The sequence below is a fragment of the Tamandua tetradactyla genome, chromosome 8 (assembly GCF_023851605.1).
Source record: "Tamandua tetradactyla isolate mTamTet1 chromosome 8, mTamTet1.pri, whole genome shotgun sequence".
NCBI classification, from domain to species: domain Eukaryota; kingdom Metazoa; phylum Chordata; class Mammalia; order Pilosa; family Myrmecophagidae; genus Tamandua; species Tamandua tetradactyla.
In genome coordinates this window covers 31,806,695-31,831,403 of record NC_135334.1, presented here as the reverse complement: position 1 = coordinate 31,831,403, position 24,709 = coordinate 31,806,695, and positions in this window count along the sequence as shown.

Here is a 24,709-nt window from a genome sequence, read left to right as displayed (position 1 = left end):
GAGACTACAGAAATAGACCCATACATGTATGATTAATTGATTTTCAACTAACGTGTGAAGGAATTTCCATGGTGAAAGTAATGGTTTTTTCCAATATATCTCACATTATAAACAAAAATTAATACTTAAACATAGAAACTAAAACTAGAAAGCTCCTAGAGTAAATATTGGGGGCTAGGGAAATATTTCTTAGAGAAAATACACAAAACAATCATGATAAAAGGGAAAATTTGATTAATTGTACTTCAAATTTTAAAACCTTTACTCTTAAGAAATACCATTAAGATAATAAAAAGCATGTATCAGTTTCAAAGAAAATATTATATGAATTTGTACCCAGAATGTATAAAGAACTTTTATAATTAATAATAAAAGATAAACAATTGAATAAAAATATATAAAATTTTGAATAGAACATCGGTAAAGAAGTGATATCAATGGCAGATAAGTGATGAAAGAGTATTGTCATGGTCAGGTTCATATGTCCACTTGACCAAGTGGTGGTACCTGTTTGTCTGGTTGGGCAATTGCTGGCCTGTCTGTTGCAATGAGGACATTTCATAGAATTGAATCATGATCATTTCAGCTGCATCCACAACTGATTCCATTTGTAATCAGCCAAGGGAAGTATCATCTGCAATGAGTGATGCTTAATCTAATCACTGGAAGCCTTTTAAGGAGGATTCAGAAGAGACAGTTTCTCTTCCTGCTTCGGCTGGTGAGCCTCTTCTGTGGAGTTCATCCAGACCCTCCATGGGAACTGTCAGCTTCATAGCCTGCCCTGTGGATTTTGGACTCTGCATTCCCATGGTTATATGAGCCGCTTTTATAAATTTTATATTTGTGAGTGTTTCCTGTTGATTCTGTTTCTCTAGAGAAAAATAACTAATACAACTTGGTACCAGGAGTGGTTCTTTAGAACAGAACCTTAAAAATGGGTTTTTATGAATGGTTTTCTACTCTGTCTAGACTCAAAGGCACTGAGGATTCTGATTCCCATAATCAGAATGATGTTCCGAATCCATGGAGTGAGTTGGCAAAAGAGATAGTCAAAATATCACCGTTTGATTCTCCTAATGCTTCACTTGTACGAAGCCAGGCTCTGAGGGCTAATGTTTTTGACACCTTTACAGAGTTTTGTGGAAATAAGAGGTATAGAGATGTTGGCTGGTTGTTGTTAGATACGCTGGATACATTAAGAAGTGAAAGGGATGTGCTTAAGGCTTCAAACAAGAAGCCTAAGCACTGTCTGACAGATGTAGAAGTTTCTATGAGTATCCTGAAGGAAAATCTTATTTCCTGTAGCCATAGACTTCAGATCTCTGAAAATCAGACTTAGAATCTTATTGTTAGAGTAGGAACTTTACAACATAAACTGAAATCTCAATGTTGCATGGTGTCTGCCGTTAAAGTGAGGGCATTCATTGGAAAGGAGTGGGACCCTGAAAAATGGATGGTGACATATTGATTGATAATGATGTTGGGGGTGAAACCCTAGGTCGTGGAGAGTCTTCTCTAGATAACCCTATAATAGTCTTCCCTGGGGACATAGCTGCCCCAAGTCCAGCCTGCCTTGAGGAGTTGGCCACCCAACCTCCTCCTGAAGGGATTAGCCCCAGAGTGATTAATCCTTTTTCACCAGATGAAACTGCAAATGAAGGCCCTGAAGCAAATGGCTTGGAAGATATTTCTAATTCTTTTCATGACCCACCCCCACCACCCCTTATTTCTTCCAGATTTATAACTAGACTATGGTCCCACTAGGCCCCTAAAGGTGAGGTACAAAGTATCACACATGAGGAGGTATGTTATACTCCAAAAGAACTGTGTGAGTTTTCCAATTTATATAGACAGAAATCAGGGGAAATTTGTGGCAATGGATTTTAAGGGTGTGGGATAATGGTGGGAGGAATATAAGGCTGGATCAGGCTGAATTAATTGATATGGACCCACTAAGCAGAGATTCTGCATTCAATGTTATAGCTCGAGGGGTTAGAAAAGGTATTAACAGAGTGTTTGTATGGTTGGTTGAAACATGGATCAAAGGTGGCCAACATTACCTGAAGTTGAAATGCCAGAACTGCCCTGGTATAATGTAGATGAGGGGATCCAGAGACTTAGAGAGATTGGAATGTTAGAGTGGATTTATCATGCAAAGCCTGCTCTTACACCCCAGGAATGTCTGGAGGATGCACCTTTTACCAGAAGAGTGAGAAATAAATTTGTGAGACTAGCACCATCATCCCTGAAGAGTTCTGTATTTGCACTTCTCTGTTGGTCAGATATTACTGTGGGAACTGCAGTCACTGAGCTGGAATCCTTAAACACAATGGGGATGACCAGATCCCAAGTTTGGCAGAAACCAGCGGCAACACTTAATCACCAAGGACAGGGTAGATGTGGCTATTATATTAGACAGCAAACTCAAAGCAGGAGTCAAAATTATATGACTTGCAGATATTTGTGGCATTGACTAGTAAATCATGGGGTACCTAGAAATACAACAGAAGGGTAGTCTATGAAATTCTTGTTTGAGCTGTGTAAACAAAAGAGTTCTAGGTTAAGTGAACAGAAGTCTAACCTGAATTACAAAAACACTGATTCATGGCCCCTTAGTCAATTTCCAGACTTGAGACAGTTTACAGACACAGACCTCCCTTGAATGAAGGGGAGACCAGGTCCTTTGAGGGGGAACCCTGTTACACTGCCACAAATTTATACTGTCAATCTTCCTCCAAGCCTTTCCCAAGGAGACTGGCAGCCTTTCACCAAGGTAGCTGTGCGTTAGGGAAAAGGAAATAATAAAATATTTCAGGGATTATTACACACTGGTTCAGAAGTGACATTAATTCCAAGGGACCCAAAACATCACTCTGGTCCACCAGTCAGAGTGGGGGCTTATGGAGGCCAGGTGATCAATGGAGTTTTAGCTCAGGTCCATCTCACAGTGGGTCCAGTGGGCCCCTGACACATCCTGTAGTTGTTTCCCCAGTTCCAGAATGTATAATTGGTATAGACATACTGAACAATTGGCAGAATCCCCACATTGGCTCTCTAACTCATGTAATGAGGGCTATTATAGTGGGAAAGGCCAAGTGGAAGCCACTAGAACTGCCCCTACCAAGCAAAATAGTAAATCAGAAGCAATACTGGATTCCTGGAGGGATTGTAGAGATTACTGCCACTCTTAAGGACTTGAAGGATGCAGGGGTGGTGATTTCCACCACAACCCCATTTAACTCTCCTATTTGGCCTGTTCAGAAAACATATGGGTCTTGGAGGATAACAGTGGATTATCGTAGGCTCAACCAGGTGGTAACTCCAATTGCAGCTGCTGTTCCAGAGCTGGTAGCATTGCTTGAGCAAATCAATGCATCCCCTGGTACCTGGTATGGAGCTATTGATCTGGTAAATGCTTTTTTTCTCAATGGCTATTAGTAAGGACCACCAGAGACAGTTTGCTTTCAGCTGGCAAGGTAAGCAATATACTTTCACTGTCCTACCTCAGAGGTATATAAACTCTCCAGCCCAATGCCATAATCTTATCCGCAGGGAACTTGATCATTTCTCCCTCCCACAAGACATCACACTGGTCCATTAGGTTGATGATATCATGTTGATTGGACCTAGTGAGCAAGAAGTAGCAACTACTCTAGACTTGCTGGTAAGGCATTTGCATGTTAGAGGATGGGAGATAAATCTAACAAAAATACAGAGACCTTCGACCTCAGTGAAATTTCTAGGTGTCCAGTAGTGTGGAGCATGTCAAGATATCTCTTCTAAGGTGAAAGATAAGTTGCTGCATCTGGCCCCTCTTACAACCAAAAAAGAGGCAAAATGCCTAGTTGGTCTTTTTGGATTTTGGCAACAACATATTCCTCATTTGGGTGTGCTACTCTGGCCCACTTATCAAGTGACCAGAAAAGCTGCCAATTTTGAGTGAGGACCTGAACAACAGGAGGCTCTGCAACAGGTCCAGGTTGCTGTACAAGCTGCTCTGCCACTTGAGCCGTATGATCCAGCAGATCCAATGGTGTTGGAAGTGTCAGTGGCAAATAAAGATGCTGTTTGGAGCCTTTGGCAGGTCCCTATAGGAAAATCACAACACAGACCCTTAGGATTTTGGAGTAAAGCCTTACCATCTGCAGTAGATAGGTACTCTCCTTTTGAGAAACAGCTTTTGGCCTCTTACTGGGCCTTAGTAGAGACTGAACACTTAACCATGGGTCATCAAGTTACCATGAGACGTGAGTTGCCTATCATGAGTTGGTTGTTGTCTGACCCACCAAGCCATAAAGTTGGGCATGCGCAGCAGCACTCCACTGTAAAATGGAAATGGTGTATACGAGATAGGGCCAGAGCAAGTCCTGAAGGCACAAGTAAGTTACATGAAGAAGTGGCCCAAATGCCGATGGTCTTCAATCCTGCCACATCACCTTCTCTTTCCTAGACCAGAGCTGTGGCCTCTTGGGGAGTCCCTTGCAGTGAATTGACTGAGGAAGAGAAAACTCGGGCCTGGTTTACAGATGGTTCAGCATGATATGCAGGTCCCACCTGAAAATGGACAGCTGCAGCATTACAACCCTTCTCTGGGGTGTCCTTGAAGTACAGTGGTGAGGGGAAATCCTCCCAGTGGCAGAAATTTGAGCAGTGCACCTGGTTGTTCATTTTGCTTGGAAGGAGAACTGGCCAGAGGTGCATTTGTATACTGACTTATGGGCTGTTGCTAATGGTTTGGCTGGATGATCAGGGACTTGGAAAGACCATATTGGAAAATTGGTGACAAAGAGGTCTGGGGAAGAAGTATGTAGATAGATCTTTCTGAGTGGGCTAAAAACATGAACATATTTGTGTCCCATGTGAATGCATACCAGAGGGTGACTTCAGCAGAGGAAGGTTTTAATAATCAAATGGATAAGATGACCTGTTCTCTGGATACCAGTCAGCCTCTTTACCCAGCAATTCCTGTCATTGCCCAATGGGCTCATGAACAAAGTGGTCATGGTTGTAGGGATGGAGGTTATGCATGAGCTCAGCAACATGGACTTCCACTCACCAAGGCTGACTTGGCTGCAGCCACTGCTGAGTGCCCAATCTACCAGCAGCAGAGACCCACACTCAGCCCCCAATATGGCACCATTCCCCAAGTGACCAGCCAGCTACATGGTGGCAGGTTGTTTATGTTGGACCACTCCCTTCATGGAAGGGGCAGTGATTTGTTCTAATTGAAATAGACACATACTCTGGATATGGATTTGCTTTCCGTGCATGCAATGCTTCTGCCAAAACTACCATCTGTGGGCTTACAGAATACCTTATCCATCATCATAGTATTCCACACAGCATTGCTTCTGATCAAGGAATACACTTCACAGCAAATGAAGTGCAGGAATGGGCACATGCTCATGGAATTCTCTGGTCTTACCATGTTCCCCATCATCCAGAAGCAGCTGGATTGATAGAACGGTGGAATGGCCTTTTGAAAACTCAATTAGGGCACCAACTAGATGGCAATACCTTGAAGGGCTGGGGTAATGTTCTACAGGAAGCTGTATATGCTCTGAATCAGCATCCAGTGTATGGTGCTATTTCTCCCATAGCCAGAATCCGTGGGTCCAGGAACCAAGGGGTGGAATTGAGAGTGGTACCACTCACTATTACCCCTAGTGATCCACTATGAAAATTTATGCTTCCTGTCCCTGTGACTCTGTGCTCTGCTGGTCTACAGGTTTTAGTGCCAAAAGGGGGAGTGCCTCCACCAGGAGAAACAACAATTATTCCATTGAACTGGAATCTAAGACTGCCACCTGGTCACTTTGGGCTTCTCGTGCCCCTGGATCAACAAGCCAAGAAGAGGATTACATTATTGGCCATGGTAATTGACCCTGACTATCAGGGGGAAATAGGACTGCAACTACACAATGGAGGTAAAGAAGGGTTTTCTTGGAATATAGGAGGTCCCCTAAGGTGTCTTTTAGTACTACCATGCCCTGTGATTAAAATCAATGGAAAACTGCAAGAACCCAATCCAGGCAGGACTACCAATGGCTCTGAAACTTCAGGAATAAAGATTTGAGTCACCCCACCAGGCAAAGAATCATGGCCAGCTGAAGTGCTTGCTGAGGGTAAAGAGAACATGGAATGGGTAGTGGAAGAAGGTAGTGATAAATATGAACTTCAACCACGTGATCAGTTACAGAAACAAGGACTGTAATGCTGTTTTGTTCATGTTATACTATTTAAGTTGTAAGATATCAAGTTTAAGAATGAATATTACCCAAGGATTTGCACCCTATTCTGGAGAGATTTAATGTGTTTCCAGTTATATGCAGCACAGTTGAGTATTGTTAGATGAAAGGAAAAAAATGTGTGTTTTATTGTTTTTTATTTAGAAATTAGGCATGGTTTAAGGTGATATGTATAGCTGCCAAGTTGACAAGGGGTGGGCTGTCATGGTCAGGTTCATGTGTCAAGTTGGCCAATTGGTGGTACCAGTTTGTCTGGTTGGGCAAGTGCTGGCCTGTCTGTTGCGATGAGGACATTTCATAGAATTAAATCATGACCATTTCAGCTGCATCCACAGCTGATTCCATTTGTAATCAGCCAAAGGGAATGTCTTCTGCAATGAGTGATGCTTAATCTAATCACTGGAAGCTTTTTAAGGAGGATTCAGAAGAGACAGGCTCTCTTCCTACTTTGACTGGCAAGCCTCTCCTGTGGAGTTCATCCAGACCCTCCATCGGAATCGTCAGCATCACAGCCTGCCCTGCCGATTTTGGACTCTGCATTCCCATGGTTACATAAGACACTTTTATAAATTTTATATTTGTGAGTGTTCCCTGTTGATTCTGTTTCTCTAGAGAACCCTAACTAATACAAGTATGCAGGGAAACTCAAATTAAAACCACAAGAAGGTATCACTATAAACACTAGAATGGCTAAAATTTAAACAACAACAACCAATGTTGGAAGTATTTACGTTGATTAGAACTTTCATATATATTTTGAAGAGGTGTAAAATATCACAATCCAAAAATTGTTCTGCAGTTTCTTGTAACATTAAATACCTCCTATCCCATGACCCAACAATTTCACTCGTAGATAGTTATCTAATATTTCCTAAAATGCAAGCTTAGAATTAAGAAGCTTGGGGTAGAAAATGGTTTGCATTCCCTTTGATAATGCACTATTCTTATTGAACCCTTATTTGCCTCATATGTCCCAGCACTGTCCTGGAAATTTGAGGATGAGTCACTGCTTGGAATCTCTGTTACTGACTTACATTTCCCAGTCCTTCTTAAATGCTACCTGAATAGATTGCATGACCAACATGGGTTACAATTTGCAAGCTGTAAAAAAAATTCTTCTACAAGTAACTACAATATTAAGCATGTCCTTCAATAAAATACTTAAGAAACTTACAGAGATTTCAGGTTTAGAAGAGGAGTGTCTGATATCCAGCATTTTGAATATGATGATTCCTTCCTAAAATTTACATATCAAATTTATGTACATTTACATTATATATAACGTAGGGGGGTCTCATATAAAGAAGGAATACTTTTAGTGTTTTTGGATTGAGAAAAACCACGTGATGATAACAGGTGAACAGATTTAATCCTGGATTTCATGAACTTGTATTTTGTTAATCAAAACCATATTCAAATTTATTTTTTTCAAAGGTGATTTTATTGAGATATATTAATACACCATACAGCATCTGCAAACTATACAATCAATAGTTTACAGTAACATTTCATGGTTGTGCATTCATTCATGATCAATCTTAGAACATTTTCATTACTCCAGAGAAAGAAATTAAGAAAAAAGAAAACCCCAAACATTCCTTACTCCTTATCCCCTCCCTCTTATTAACCCCTTTTATTGCATTCTATTCAATTTAAAGACATATAATAAATGTCCATTAACTAAGTGTAGCATGGACAAATAGAGATATATAGATTAGTGGAACAGACTAAAACATAAAGAAGCAGATTCATACAAGTAGGAGAAAGTGACTTTCTTTTTTGCTATATAGCTATACAGTCATTATCAAAGATTAGGACTGCTGGATTGCAGCTCAACAATTTCCCTTATTTCCTTCTAGCTAATACAAGGCACACTGCCTTCCAGAGGGGGTTCACCATTCTATTTCCCTACCAACAGCCAATAGTATATCTCTCTCTCCACATCTTCCCTAGCACTTGTATCTTTCTGTTTATTTTTTAAACAATTTGATTCACACACCATACAATCCATCCTAAGTGTACAATCAATGGCTTCCAGTGTAATTGTGTAGTTATGCACTCACCACCACAATCTATATGAGAATATTTCCATATCTTCTGCAAAGAAAGAACAGGAAAAGAAGAAAAAAGAGAGAGAGAGAAACAAGAACAACAACAAGAATCCCATTCCCCTCTCTTATATCCCCCTCTTCTTGACATTTAGCTTTGGCATATTGCCTCTGTTACAGTTAAGAGACCACTAAAATGTTATTGTTAACCATAGACCCTAGTTTGCATTAATTGTATTTTTTCCGTGTAACATCCCATTTTTAATACCTTGCATGGGTGACATTCATTTGTTCTCCCTCATGTAAAAACTTTCTTATATTTATATATTTAACCACCATTATTGTCCACTGTAGGTTTCACTAGGTTATACGGTCCCAGCTGTTATACCCTTCAGGTGGCATACATGCCCATGGCCTTCCTTTTTCAACCACACTCTTGCTCAACTTTGCTCATTATACTACAATATTGTGCTACCATCTCACAGGATTGTGCTATCCATTTCCAAATGTTTACAGCTATTTACGTTGAATGTTCTGTACTCCTTTGGCATCAAATGCCCAATCTCTATCATATTTCTATCTCCTAATAACCTGTCTTCTCAACTTTAACTCTCAGAGTTTGCTCATTATAGTTAGTTCATATAGTGAGACCATTTGTTCTTTTGTTTCTGGCTTATTTCACTCAGCATAATGTCCTCAAGGTTCAACCACATTGTTGCATGCATCATGGCTTTATCCCATCTTACATCTGTTTAATATTTCATCATTATATATATACCACAGTTTGTTTATCTACTCATCCATTGATGGACATTTGGACTGTTTCCATCTCTTGTAAATTGTGAAAAATACCACTATAAACATCAGTGTGAAAATGTCTGTTCATGTCCATGCTTTCAGTTCTTCTGAGCATATACCTAGTAATGGGATTGCTGGATCATACAGCAATTCTCAACTTAGTTTCCTGAGGAACTGCCAAACTGCCTTCCAGAACAGCTGCAGCATTTTACATTCCCACCAGCAGTGAAGAAGTGGGCCTATTTCTCCACATTCTCTCCAGCACTTGTAGTTTTCTGTTGTTGTTGTTGTTGTTATTTTTAATATAATGGCCATTCTAGTAGGTGTGAAATGATATCTCACTGTGGTTTTGATTTGCATTTCCCTATTAGCTAGTGAAGTTGAGCATCTTTTCATATGCTTTTGAGCCATTTGTGTTTCCACTTTGGAAAATTGTCTATCCATGTCTTTTACCTATTTTTTAATTGGGTTGTTTGTCTTTTTTTGTTGAGTTGTAAATCTCTTTATTTATTCTGGATATTAAACCCATATCTGATATGTGGTTTCCAAATATTGTCTTCCATTGTATAAGCTGCCTTTTTACTGTCCTGTCATAGTCCTTTGATGTGCAAAAATATTCAGTTTTGAGAAGCTCCCATTCATCTGTTTCTTCTTTCATTGCTGGCACTTTGGATATAAAGTCTAGGAAACCACCTAGATCCTTAAGATATTTCCCTACATTTTCTTCTGGAAAACTTTATGGTGTTAGCTCTAATGTTTAGGTTGTTTCTCCATTTTGAGTTAATTTTTTATAGGGTGTGAGATAGGGTCCTCTTTCATTCTTTTAGATATGAATATCCAGTTCTGCAAACACCATTTGTTGAAGAGGCTGTGCTGTTCCAGTTGAGTTTGCTTGGTCACCTTATCAAAAATCAGTTGTCCATACTTGAGACGGTCTCACTTCTGAACACTCAACTTGATTCCATTGGTCAGTATTTCTGTCTTTATGAAAGTACCATGTTGTTTTGACCACTGTAGCTTTGTAATATGGCTTTAATTTCTTTTTCTTGTCTATTTCCTTTGGCTAGAACTTCCAGCACAATGTTGAATAACAGTGGTGACAGTGGGTACTTTTGTTTTGTTCCTCATTTTAGAGGGAAAGCTTTCAGTTTTTCCCCATCGAGGATGATGGAAGCTGTGAGTTTTTATATATTCCCTTTATCATGTTGAGGAACTTCCCTTCTATTCCTATCCTTTAAAGTGTTTTTTATCAAGAAAGGATGCTGAATTTTCTCAAATGCCTTTTCTGCATCAATCGAGATGATCATGATCTTGCCTTTCATTTATTGATGTGGTATATTAAGTTAATTGATTTTCTTGTGTTGAACCAGCCTTGCACACCTGGAATAAAACCCACTTGGTCATAGTGTATGATTCTTTTAATGTGATGCTGGATTCAATTTGTGAGCATTTTGTTCAGGACTTTTGCTTCTGTATTCATTAAAGAGATTGATCTGTAATTTCTTTTTCTTGTAGTATCTTTGTCTGGCTATGGTATTAGGTTAATGTTGGCTTCATAGAATGAGTTAGGTAACTTTCCCTCCTCTTGAATTTTTTGAAGAGTTTGAGCAGAATTGGTACTAATTCTTTCTTGAATGTTTGGTATAATTTTCCTGTGAAGCCATCTGATGCTGGACTTTTCTTTTTTGAGAGGTTTTTGATGACTGATTCCATCTCTTTACTTGTGGTTGATTTGTTAAGGTCTTCTGTTTCTACTCAGAGTCAATGTTGATTGTTCATACTTTTCTAGGAAACTGTGCATTTCATCTGAGTAGTCTAGTTTTTAGTCTAGTTGCTCATAGTATCCTCTTATTATTTCCTTTATATTATCTCCAACAGTTATGCCCCTCCTACCATTTCTGATTTTATTGATTTGCTTTTTTTCTCTGTCAGCCTAATAAAGGCCCATCAATTTTATTAATTTTCTCAAAGAACCAGCTTCTGAATTTGTTGATTCTTTCTATTCTGTTTCATGTTCCCAATTTCATTTATTTCTGTTTTAATCTTTGTAATTTCTTTCCTTCCATTTGCTTTAGGATTAGTTTGCTGATCATTATCTAGCTCCTCCAGGTGAGCCATTAATTCCTTTATTTTTGCTTTCTTCTTTTTTAAATAGGTGTTTAGGGCAATAAGTTTCCTTCTTAGCACTGCCTTTGCTGCATTTCATAGTTTTAATATGTCATTTCCCTGAGACCCTGCTCATATTTTTTCATTCTTTTTCCTATCTATTCTTTTCATGTAGGATTTCAGGTATCTTTTCCTCTAGTTCACTAATCCTTTCTTCTGCCTCCTCAAATGCCTTGAGATATTTTCTAATTTCTATTGTAATTTCTTCCTTGACTCAATTGTTGTTTAAGAGTGTTGTTTAGCATCCATGTATTTGTGAAATTTCCTGCCTCCAGCCTGCTATTGATTTCCAGCTTCATTCCATTATGATCCTAGAAAGTGCTTTGCATAATTTCAATCATTTTTAATTTATTGAAACTTGTTTTGTTACCCAACATGTCATCTACCCTGGAAAATTATCCATGAGCACTTGAGAAAAATGTATAACCTGTGGTTGTGGGATGTTTTGGGGTTCTGTATATGTCTGTTAAGTCTAGTTCATTTATCATATTATTCAGGATCCCTGTTTTTTTATTGATCCTCTGATAGGTGTCTCATCCATTAATGAAAATGGTGTACTGATGCCTCCAACTATTATTGTAGAGTTCCTCACTTCAGTGTTATCAGTGTTTGTCTCATGTATTTTGGGGCACTCTGGCTCAGTGCATAGATATTTATAATTGCTTTGTCTTCTTGATGAATTTTCCCTTTTTTTAATACATAGTGTCTTTCTTTTTCTCTTTTAACTCTTTTACATTTGAAGTCTACTTTGTCTAATAATAGGATAGTTACCGCCACTCTTTTCTGGTTGTTTGCATGAAATATCTTTTTCCAAACTTTCACTTTCAACCTATTTTTGTCCGGTCTAAAGTGAGTCTCTTGTAGACAGCATATAGATGGACCCTGATTTTTTTTATCCATCCTGCCAGTCTACATCTTTTGACTAGATAATTTAATCTATTAACATTTAATGTTATTACTATAAAAACAGTAATTTCTTCTATAATTTTGTCTTTTGGATTTTATATGTCACATTTATTTTTCTCTCTCTCTTTACTCTTTTAGTTACCCTTACTGATAATCTTCATTTCTACACTCTTCTCCAAGCCTCCCTCTCCTGTCTTTTCCTACCAGCCTGTATCACTCCCTTTATTATTTGTTGTAGAGCAGGTCTCTTCTTCACAAATTCTCTTGGTATCTGTTTATCTGTAAATATTTTAAACTCCCCCTCATTTTTGAAGGAAAGTTTTACTGGATGTAGAATTTTTGGTTGGCAGTTTTTCTGTTTTAGTATCTTAAGTATATCATACTACTCTTCTTGCCTCCATGGTTTTTGCTGAGAAACCCACACTTAGTCTTATCAAGCTTCCTTTGTATGTGATGCATTGATTTTCTCTTGCTGCTTTCAGAATTCTCTCTTTGTCTCTGAAATTTGACAACCTAATTATTAAGTTTCTTGGAGTAGGTCTATTTGGATCTATTCTGGTAAGTGTATGCTGTGCTTCTTGGACCTGTCATTTTATGTCTTTTATAGGAGTTGGGAAATTTTCAATGATAATTTCCTCCATTATTCTTTCTGCCCCATTTCTCTTTTCTTCTCCTTCTGGGACACCCATAACACATATATTCATGTGCTTCATATTGTCAGTCATTTCCCTGAGACACTGCTCATATTTTTTCATTCTTTTTCCTATCCTTTTCATGTAGGATTTCAGGTATCTTTTCCTCTAGTTCACTAATCCTTTCTTCTGCCTCTTCAAATCTGCTGTTATATGTTTCCATTGTGTTTTTCATCTCTTCTATTGCACCTTTCATTCCCATAAGGTCTGCCTTTATTTTTTTCAAGCTTTCAAGTTCATCACACAGGTCTTTTTTGTATCCTTCCACTCTTTTTGCCACATTTTCCTTGAACTCATTGAATTAACTTAGAAGATTTGTTTGAACAACTTTAATTAGTTGTTTCAACTCCTTAGTATCTCATTTGAAATGTTTGTTTGTTCCTTTGACTAGGCCATATCTTTGTGCTTCCTAGTATGACTTATGATTGTTTTTCTGGTATTCAGGTATCTGATATTCTTGATTAGTTTATTTTGAAGGTCTTATCTCTCTTTTGTTAGGGTTTTCTTACTGGTTGTCTCTGTTCTGTATCTATTCTTTGACAATTAATTCAACTTATTCTAGACCTCTGGCATAGCTTCTGTATAAATGATCAGAATTTTTTAGATCTTGTTTTTCTAGTTCTTGCCCTGCCTTTATGGAAGTTTTTTGGGATTGCCCTTTGTGTATGTGTGTGTGTTCAGTTGTTTCATCCCCAGAGAATTCTCTTTCTTCCCTCTTCTTCCTCAGGGATAGTTGATCTGCTCTTCATTTTGTTTTGTTTTGCTTTTTGGCCTCTATATGTTTTTACCATTTCTTTTGTTACACCTAGCAACTTTTGCCTGGAGTTCTGGCTCTGGGAAGAGTGTCTCCCCAGATAGAAGTGCCCATAATCAGATTTCCCCAGACAAGACAGGCCCAGGACTCACAAAGAAGTTGTAATCAGTATCAAGGTTCCCTGGGGATGAGACTCAGCAGAGTGCCAGTCTTTCCTATGAAGCCTCTTAATTCTATGTTTTCCATGTCCTGCCCAGCAGGTGGCACTTGTCAGCCTGATGCTCCCTACAGGCCTAAAGTGGTACTGCATCTTCAGTTCTCAGCAGACCCTGTCCCTGTCAGGAGTATGGCTGAGAAAGAGGCTGAGGCTGAAGGCAAGCTTAAACTGTTTCTGTTTTCCAGCTCCTGGGTTCTGAATTCTCTAAATAAGAGTTGCTGCCTGTGCTGGGCTTTGCCCCCATCTTTTTTTTTTTTTTTTTTTTTGTAGTCGTGAGCCAGTCTTCAGCCCCCTGTTCTCTGCAGGCTAGTTCTCTTAGCAGCCCCCCTTTCCCTTCTGTGGGAAACATGTTTGAGATAGGCTGAGCTCTGATTTTTGTGGTTAAAACTGCTGCTGATATCCCAGCCCCTGGGTCTTAATTCTCTGAATGAGAGTGGCCGCTTGTGCTAGCCCCTGCCCCTTCCCTTTTCTTTAGGAAGATATGCCTTTTAGGGAATTATCTCCTATGCTATTTAGTTACTCTGTCTCTCTGACATTCCTTAGGTCCACCCTTGCCTCAGGGTAGGGCAGAAAACTGAGAATGCCTTCTACTTCAAGGGACTGATAAAAAGTAAGAAAAAAGAGAGAGAGAGAGAGAGAGAAATAATCTGGTTTCAAATCAGGGTCCCAGCCCTCCAGGTTCACCAATCAAGAGAGAGAATTGTTACCTGGCTCTACCTGCCCCTTTTTGGGGGGCACAGCCCTTTTCCAGAATCCTGAGATGAGCCAACTCCCAAAGCCTCAGGTTTTTGTTTGTTTGTTTGTTTGTTTTTTAATCAGCCCTGCCTCCTTGCTGCTGGGAATAAACCTCCTGGTTTCTCTCATGTTTATGCTCTGGGTCTGTCTGTGCTTGGAGCTTATATTCAGCAGTCCAAATTTGTTAATCAGATCCACAATTGGAGCTTTCTCTTTCCCAGTCTGCTGTGCTTATGAGGGAGAGACACCAGCGTCAACAGCATGGAGGTCTATTTACTGTTCTGTACTGTGACCTCAGCACTTCCACCCATTCCAGCCTGGTATACAGTGTGTATCTGATCACAGAAGTCCCACAAACCATTGTTCCAAACAGTTCCTGGCTTTTTACTATCTACGTTAGAGGATTAACTAAATCACACACCTGTCTGCACTGCCATCTTGTCTCACCTTTTTACCCAAATTTATTTTTAAACAGTAATATATATGTCAGGGATATTATTTGCCCATCTTCAGGAAAATTCTGCAAATCCATACAGTGCTCATGTGGATTTGCAGACGTCTGTAAAATATCCATAGTCCTGAAGAGGGCCATGATCAATTAGATGGAAACTACTGTCCAACCCCAAAAGGGTTCTTAAGCTGTGTAAAAACCTATAGAATCACACTTCCATAGACCCCTGGCTCTTTCCCCAAGTGCTCAAGTGTTTTACTCTATTTGCCCTCAACTCAGGTCCATTTCCATAGGCATATTAATTGGTATAAGCAGTGAAATAAAATCCTCCATTCAGGGATATTTAGGGACTTCACAACTCTTCCCAGTTGTTTTTCCACATCTCATCAGAGGCTCAGTGTCACAGATGTACACTGAACCTCTGTAATAGCCTAATATTCCTTTGGGTCTTCCAGGTACACTTGCTAACTGAACCATAACAATGAGCCAAGGTTACAATTACCTAGGGATGCAGATCAGATCCTCCTAGAATTTCAGAGAATTATAATTAGAAGAGCTCTCTCATATTGTTTGATCCATCCCTCTCATTTTTCCCTAGGAAAGAAAATCACTTATCTCATTGGTGTTTTTATATTTGGCTTTTAGAATGAACTTACAGAGCCCTGGGTATTTGGCTCTCAATTGACAAGCAAATGTTTGTCTTTTTGGAATGCAGCAATTAAGAAACTGAAACACTTTAAGTATTATACAACAGCAGTTTATAAAAAAATATATAAAATGCCTGACAAACTTTGGATGTTGTCTCATGCTGGTGGAATGATTAATAAGCACAACGAGAAATGGATGAAACAATTGCAATTTGATCCTACTGTTCATATGCTATGAAGAGATGTTGCTGCCCCAAGACACTTTCTCTGTTGCTGGGTTTTTCCTGATTGGTTGGTTTTAACTTTTAAGTGGAATCATTAAATGATGACTGGAAAAATCTATCAATATCACAAAGAGGTAAGCAAATGAAGAAGTAGAAGACCTCACTATTGAGTTCAAACTAGGACTAGAAGACATTTAAAATGATGAATAGTTCAAAAATGTCATCAATGGAAGCACAAAACAATGTTAAGATTTGAATGTCATTTAGCAGGGCCTGGATTTACTGATCAGGAGTTCTTGTGATGGAGAAAGTAGAGAATAACAGTTAAAGGTTATTTGCTGATGTCTTCCACAGCTCCACTTGTCATTTTAAGTAACAGTTTTTATTTATTTCAGCATGCATTTTTATTTATTTCACTATACTGTCTAAACTACTTATGTCTATGTTGGTGCACCCAAGAACATGACGGGCATTTTGTAATTTATAGAGTACATCTACTTTTTTCATTTTTTTCTTGTTCAGAAATTTCACTTTGATTTAGTATTTTGGAATTATACACCATTTCCCACAAAAATCTAGGATTGAATGGATTCAGATAAATACACACACACACTCACACACACACACACACACACACACACACACACACACACACTCCTTAGCCTCCAGCTTTGTGCTCTGCCTCCGGACCCTCCCAATTTAGCCTCCCAGTTTGATATGCTGTTTTCACATCTTACCCAAGGATTAATTCTAGGGCCAGAGCATGAAGCAAAAATCCCACATAGAGAAAACTGCCCATGAAAATTCCTTGGGATAGCAACAAGTTACTTCTCAGCCAGTTCAACACAGGCACAGTGTCCTCTAATATCAGAACAGATCTTGGTCTTCTGATGAGCTCCAGAGGAGACTGTTGGCTTACACTGGGGCCCATATTTGGTGAAACACATAAAAACTTAAAAATTAGACTCACAGCAGCACTGTGAGATGCATATACTCTGAAAGGCAGATTGCACCTCTCTCTCAGTCCAGAGCATCTGATCACTGAAAGAACTGATAGATGAATCACCTGCTATACCTATTAGGATTGTGTTTGCCTGCAACTGACAGTGACAACAACAACCCAAAAAATAGCACGAAATTAAAATATCCTCATGGTTTAAGAGGGATTTATGTGGCCCATGCAATAAGAAGGGCACACATAGGCCGTTTAGAGCTGGTCCTGAGGTTCAGCAGTATACCCAGAGACCTGGGTTCTATGTCTTTACTCCACCATTTCTAGCACATAGGCCTTTGTCCTCATCCTTATTACCTCATGTCTCAAGATTACTGATCAAAACTCTTGTTCACATCTTGGGCAGAAAAAGAAGGGAACAGCCATAAAGCTGAGGGGAAAAGTACCTTCTTCCAGAGAGGTGACACTTTTTAGCAGGATGCCCTCTCCAGGGACTTTTGCCAGCATCTTATTAGCTATAACTGAATCACATGATGATCGCTTGCTACTATGGAGAATGTGAAATCAAGTATTTTTGGTGGGGTATGTTGGTGCATTGTACTCAAAGCAGGGGAATGAAAGCTGGCAGATTGCAGTGGCTACCATACTTACACTATTGAGGTTCTCTGTGTGTGCTGCTCTTTATCTCTCTCTCTTTCTTCTGATTGCATGTATCTGAGTTTGAGCAAATCAGCTGTATGTATGACATGAGTCCACTACAACTTATTTATGGATATCTGAGCAGCGGATGGGTAACAGAAATTAAAATTATTGAACACCTTAAATATGCTGCAAAAACCTATGAGAAAGGTATTATTTTGCCCATGTTACAGATTGGGAAAATGGTGCTCAGACAGACTAAAGAAGTTGCTTGCATGCTTATAAATGGCAAAACTAGAGTCAGGATTTAGACATAATTTTGTCCATAACCCATGGTATTTCATACCTAGAAGATAAAACAAGCAAGAGAAAATGTGTGCAGTGTCTAGCAGCCTGCACAAAATTTTAGATTGATCGTTACAGAGGCATTCAAGTCACTAGGACAATGTATTCAGCCAGAAAAAAGGCCTCCTGTGCCCAATATTTCATATGTGAATTTTGAGCATCTTCCAAGTCTAGCTCTAATGTGACAGGGGCTTGGATGACCTGTTGCCAAGTAAACAGCATGGCTACATTTTTGACTCAATTGACTAGCTGTTCTGGTGTCACTTAGGAACAGCCTGGGGGTAATGCACCTTCATGCTCCTATTTCCTGAATCCCAAATGGGCACTTTTTTTCTCAGAACCCTATGCCAGACACAGTTCTGGCACAAATCCTAGAGCCACCATGTGGCTGCCACAGCCCTCAAAGTCTTTCCACTTTGGCATGGTGAAAGCAGAATCTGTTCTGAATTGGAAAAAGGAACTTTATATTGTTCTCCAGGGGAAGAGACAGTGCAGAGAAAATAAGTAAGTTTCATTAGGTGAACAGAGCTTGAAAATTTCATCACCAGAGGCTATAGGAGCATTTCAGATATTGTTTATTTAACACAGACTCTGGGGTGATTTTCACCACACTCCACAATGGATAGGGTATGCATTGAATAATAAGGATTTTTTTTCTACACAATGTACAGCTGTTTAAAGCTGTGTTATCTCTGGGGAAGAATAGGACTTTAATGCTCTCAAAAATGCAATAAGAAATGGATTTAGTTTAAATATGGATTAAATTCAGCACTGACATGAAAAATGAATGCTAGCATATTTACATTTCATCTCCCTTAAGAAAATAAACTGGATGAGCACTGACAGTCATTTGAAGAGCTGAACTGGCTTCCCATTATTTTCTAATTACTGGTACCCTGCCTCTGCTATCTGCGATGATCAGTTTCCGTGGCAGCATCACACATTGTGACAGGAGAAACAAGCATTCTTCTTCCTTGTGGCTAATCTGTCGTGACCATTCCCCGTTTGGATGAAGTAGAGGATTAAACTATAGGGAAGAAATTCCTGCATGACTTTCTGCAGAGCTCTTTATCTACATCCAAAGCCAAATAGGGCACTTCACATTAGTGGCCATAAATAGAAAGTGGGGATAGCAGGTTACAGGTGACCATTAGACCCCTAAAGTGGGAATTTTTTTTTCTTGACATTTCATTTGGTGCTTCCCTAAATGGGGAGGAATGGAAAAGGGAAGAGTTATTTAGAGAACCCCAACTTAGTGTATTTCAAGGTACCTTGCATACTTTTTCATCCCCATAGAAGATAGATATTATTAGATCCATTTTACAGAAGAAGAAACTGAAATCGTGAGTGGTAACAAGGCTTTTTCATATCTCAAGATGATAAATAGTAGAGTTGAAATGCAAACCCAAGTCAGATCAACTCCAGAAGCCATTTCTCCCCTCCAAATAGGAAAAACTGGCCTCATTAACTTTCTCATTATAACCAATTATACGAGATTTAAAGTGACACTACTTGGGAATTTGTTTGGGGCCTCATATTCTAAAAGGGGCATGGATAAGCTAAAGTCATGAAGAAGAAGGGTAACCAGGATGGGGAGGAATCTAGACATTATGACGCAAGGAAAAGTCACAGAAAGGGAAGAAGTGAAGGAGACTAGACTAAGGAGCTTGATGATCACCTTCAATATAAGGAGATTTTACAGGGCAGGCCACGGTGGCTCAGCAGGCAGAGTTCTCGCCTGCCATGCCGGAGACCCGGGTTTGTTTCCCGGCGCCTGCCCCATGCAAAAAAAAAAAAGGGGGGGGGGGTTTACATAGGGAAGAAGGATTGCCAACATCTTGATGGGTCAAAGGATGATTATTAGAAAGAATCGAACATCAGTCCATCATAAGATATTTCAAAAAGTGAAATGAGATCTATTGTAAGGAGATGGCACAGTTTCAACAATTGTGTATCTAAGGCTGAAGAGGGAGCTTCTGCACTTGGTAGCAGTTTGGATGAGATAACTGCTACTGTACTTCCCGCCATTATTCACTGATTCTAAGATTATGATCCTGTACGAACTAAGAGTGATGCTTGAGTTTTGGTTTTAGTGTACAAGTAAAGCTGGTATCAGGAGTCCCGGAGCCAGAGGAGAGGTGATGAACAAGAACATAATTTTTTTTAAAATGATTTATTTAAGTGGCAAACAAGTCAGAAACTGAATTTCTAAAGGTTCTGCCTTCTTACATTTGATATTCTTGAAAACAGTTTAGAAATCCATACGTCTAAATCAAACAAAAAACAGCAGAAGAGAAAATGGCAAGATTAGAAAAAAATAGTAGATTGCAAAACTGAAAGCAGTTAGGGCAGATTTTAGGGTTCCTCGAGTTTAATAATGATGTCTTTTTCTTCTAGCTCAGACTGGCATTTCCTAAAACTTCCAATTTTGTACCTAGAAAAGAAAATGCAACAAAAGCTTTAAACAAGAGAGAATTGAAAGAGATTGAGATATGCCAGCACCCATGTGCTTGTTTGAAAGAATTATGTACCCAGAAAAGCCATGTTTTAATCCTAATCCCCTTTTGTAAAGGTAGCTGTTTCTTCTAATCCCTATTCAGTACTATATGTTTGAAACTTTAATTAGATCATCTCCCTGGAGATGTGACTCAATCTAGAGTGGTTGTTAAACTGGATTAGGTGGAGATGTGTCTCCACCTATTCCAGGTGGGTCTTGATTACTATATTAAAATCCTATAAAAGAAGAAACATTTCCGAGGAAGCTGGAGATTCTGAGAGAGCAGAATGACATAGCCACAAGAAGCAGAGTCCACCAGCCAGTGACCTTTGGAGATGAAGAAGGAAAATGCCTCCCAGGGAGCTTCATGAAACAGGAAGTCAGGAGAGAAAGCTAGCAGATAACGCCATGTTCACCACATGCCTTTCCAGATGAGAGAGGAATACTGACTGTTTGCCATGTGCCTTTCCACTTGAGAGAGAAACCCTGAACTTCATTGGCCTTCTAGAATCCAATTATCTTTCCCTGGATGCCTTAGATTGGACATTTCTATAGACTTGTTTTAACTGGGACATTTCCATGGCCTAAAAACTGTTAACTTGCAACTTATTAAACTTCCCTTTTAAAATGCTGTTCTGTTTCTGGTATATTGCATTCCAACAGCTAGCAATCTAGAACAACCTGTTATCCAAAAGAAACAGCATAGGGTAGAAAGAAGTATATGCGGAACCAGACCCAAAATTCTGGAAATGCCAGACCCATAGACCTTTTATATGAGCTGGAGTTAGAGGGGATTCCTTAATGTATGTTTCTCGTGCATTGTCCATGTGACCTGGCATAGTGATCCCAGATGATTGGGCCTGGGATAGGTCGGAGGTCTGTCACCAAGAACATTTTTCACTGGTGATCTGCCAAAATAAACCAGCTTTAGGGTGGTCAGATTCAGCTAATTTAAACACAGGATGCCCAGTTAAATTTGAATTTCAGATAAATAACATTATTTCTTAGTATAAGTATCTCCCAAATATTGCATGGGATATATTTATACTAAAAAAAAATTGGTTGTTCATCAAAAATTCAATTTAACTAGACAACCCAGTATTTTATCTGACAACACAGGTCAGATTATGGTATTAGAGAAAAACAGAATATGAGAAGAGTAATTGTATGGAATTCAAGAGTATTAAGCAATACTCACCTACTGCTGGAGGGACTAAAAAGTGGCCTAACAGCAGCAGCCACACCAATGGGATGCTGGATTGTCCCTAATAACAGTCTAGTTCCTGATGAATTCTAGCTAAGCTCTGTTGAAACTATGGCCCAGGCTTTATCGCATGTTTTAATGCAATAAACCTTCATTAACTGAGGGAATCTGGGTGAATTTGTATCATTGGACAACCTAAGACAATCTAACCTTGACAGACACTGCTATTTACCTACTCAATCTTCATCCCCTCTTTCTCCTTAGTATCCCAAAATCTTGATTTTAGATGGGACAATCATCTCAAGCAAGCAGGAAAGTTTGGCACCCTGTTTTCACAGCCCACCTTGCAGCCAGAAAGGGCTACATGCCCCAATTCTGACAAGTGATATCTAAATTGAGGTCCTGCTAGAAGGGGTTTCTAGGAAAGATTTGCCCTTCAAGAATAAAAAGTACAAATGCTTCTGGTGCTGGTCCTCCCAGCACCCTCCTCCTCCCTCAGTTTAGGACTGATAACTGGACAGGACATAGCCTTCTTAGGACTATGATGCAACAAACAAAAAAAGAAGTTAGCCTCCTAAATGGCAGCATCATTGCACAGGTGAACTAGCAGCAGCAGCCATCTCTACTGACTGTATATCTTGTTATTTAAGAAAAACAAACCTTTGTTCTCTTAAGCTACTGTAAATTGAGCTTTCTGTTACAGTCCAATCTAATCCTAATCGATAAAACAGCAAAAGGAATACTTTAAAAAAAATCTATTAAGTATGCCATACTTCAAATTTCATAACAGATCATTGCAAATAAGAAGAAAGGATTTCCCCCCAAATTTTCTATCAACATTCCTGACTTTATAACTTTTTTCTTAGAATTGCTCCTACACAGAATTCCTTCTCATTCCTCTCCAGGTGAGTCTGTCTTTTGTTGTTTTGTCCCCTTTCTGAGATAATGTAAAATTTTAGCTCACAGTGATCCCCTTCCTATTTTGAATTTGATGGTATTTACAGCCTAAAGATTCATTTCATGCTTGAAGAATGCAGCCCTTTATTGTTTTATTGCTTTTGTTATATTATGCATACAACATATCCCTTTACTGGATGGTAATTCCTCTAGAGGGCAAATACTAGGCTTTTACTCCATGTTTTTTAAGTGTCTACCACAGTGTTTTCTAGGTATAAATATTAGATACTTGTGTGACAATGAGAATAATGATAATGTGGTTGGAGGATATTGTAGGGGATTTGATAGGAAACTTGGTGGTTGGTTCCAGGGTCCAAGCTAGACTAACTGGTTGTTTACCCAGGCAAACATAGCCTGAAGGAGAACCAAGGAGAGCAGAAACTTACCAGGTGTGTTGCTTGGGAAGTTACTCAACACCTCTTAGCCCTTTTCGGTCTTCTGTAAAATATGGCACAGTCCTATGGAGATTAGAAATCATGTTAAGTATATCACCCAGTGTCTGTCACTCACAGGCATTAGGATCATTAGAGTTTAGCTTTAATCTCCTAATATATATTAGTCAAATAATAATATCTTTTGGCAGCAGTGAGAAAGGATATAATTGCATATTTCCCTTGAGAAAATGGATATAAGGGAAGTAATTTATTAGGAAGAGTGTATAATGTCTTTAAAATGCAGTGAAATAGTAAACAATATTTATTCTAATTCTGTGACTGATTTGCTGTGTGACCTTGGGTAGGTTACTTAATCTTTCTGAAACTCAGTTTGTGAAATGTGGATAATAGCACTTGTTCTGCCTTGTGGAGTTCTTATGAAAATCATTTGAAACAATGTATGAAAATGTTCTTTGACAACTACAAAGCATTATATTAGCTTAAGGGTGGAGGAGGGAATCTATAAATTCAAGAACAATCAGCAGATGCAAATTTATTCATAGCTTGAAAAATCTTATCCAAATTTCAAACTCACATTGAATAATTTAGCAAAACTCCAGCACTTAAGAAAGTGTTCAAAAGACAAAATGAGCTAGACTTTAATTAAATGGAACTGAGATGAAATTAAAACAGAAAACTCATTTCCCTTGAATGAAATGCAAATGCATTTAAATGCACAAAATGGTAGTACTATTTCTTTTTTAAGGAACACATGAAAAACATTAACCACATTTAGCAATATCATCAAGTCTTCATACCTACAATGTTAGACTGGAGGAGACAGAGGGCAATGATTCTATCTGATATTGGGTATGACTTCCTATGATGAGCTCTCAAATTCATGCTCTGCTTGAAGATTTAGGGTCAGGGAATAAAAACTCTCAATCAGCACTACTTATCTTTTTTCCAGTAATGCTTGGAGATATGATTGTGCATGTTCGCTTGTCTGGAGGGTAGAGTGAGGTGGCCGGTATGGAAATGAAAAACAAATCATGCAAAACTAGATTTGTTTGAAAAGCCATTGAATGTCAACTGATGTTAGACCACTTTCCCCACCTTTGGTCGGAGAGCTTCCTTGAGAAGAATCTTCACAGTGATGGGAGTCTGGACCAATTCCAGCGCATATGTTTCCCTTCTTAAGTGATGATTGCACCTTCTTGGTGGAATGCTCCCTCATTTTCCCAGCTGTAAGCAATTATTTACTCTTCTGCGTGACTGCACCAGATCTTATCTGGGCACTTTTCATACCTTTGCATAGTCATTTGCGTGCATGTGTAGTTGCCCATAGTGGATCGTGAACTCCTAAAAGACTTGCTAAATATGTTTTTGCATCTCTACTCCAAGACTTCCTAGTTAATGTCTTTATCAAAGAAAACAAACAATAAACACATATGCTGATAGGTTAGTTGTACCAGCTCAGCTTTAGCTTTGCTAGACCACTGACCAGTGATTATTAGAGTGAGGCTTATTGACTCCCAAGGTCCTGTGAAGAGGTCCTTCACATTATTTATGAATTGGTTGCTCACTCTCTCATCTCTCTATTAACCATCTATCTATCCATTAACTATCCATCTATCATCTATTTACCCATGTTAATTGGTCAGATATAATTAAGAATCACTGCATGCTACTTGTTCCCATATTATAGACCCCTCTCCAGTAGTTCTAAATTTTGGCTTCACAATTGATAGCTTCTAAAACATACTGCTATGGGTACCACTTTTAGAATTATGATATTATAATATAATTGACCTGCGATGAAGACTAAGCAGAAGTACTTTTGACAATCCCCTAG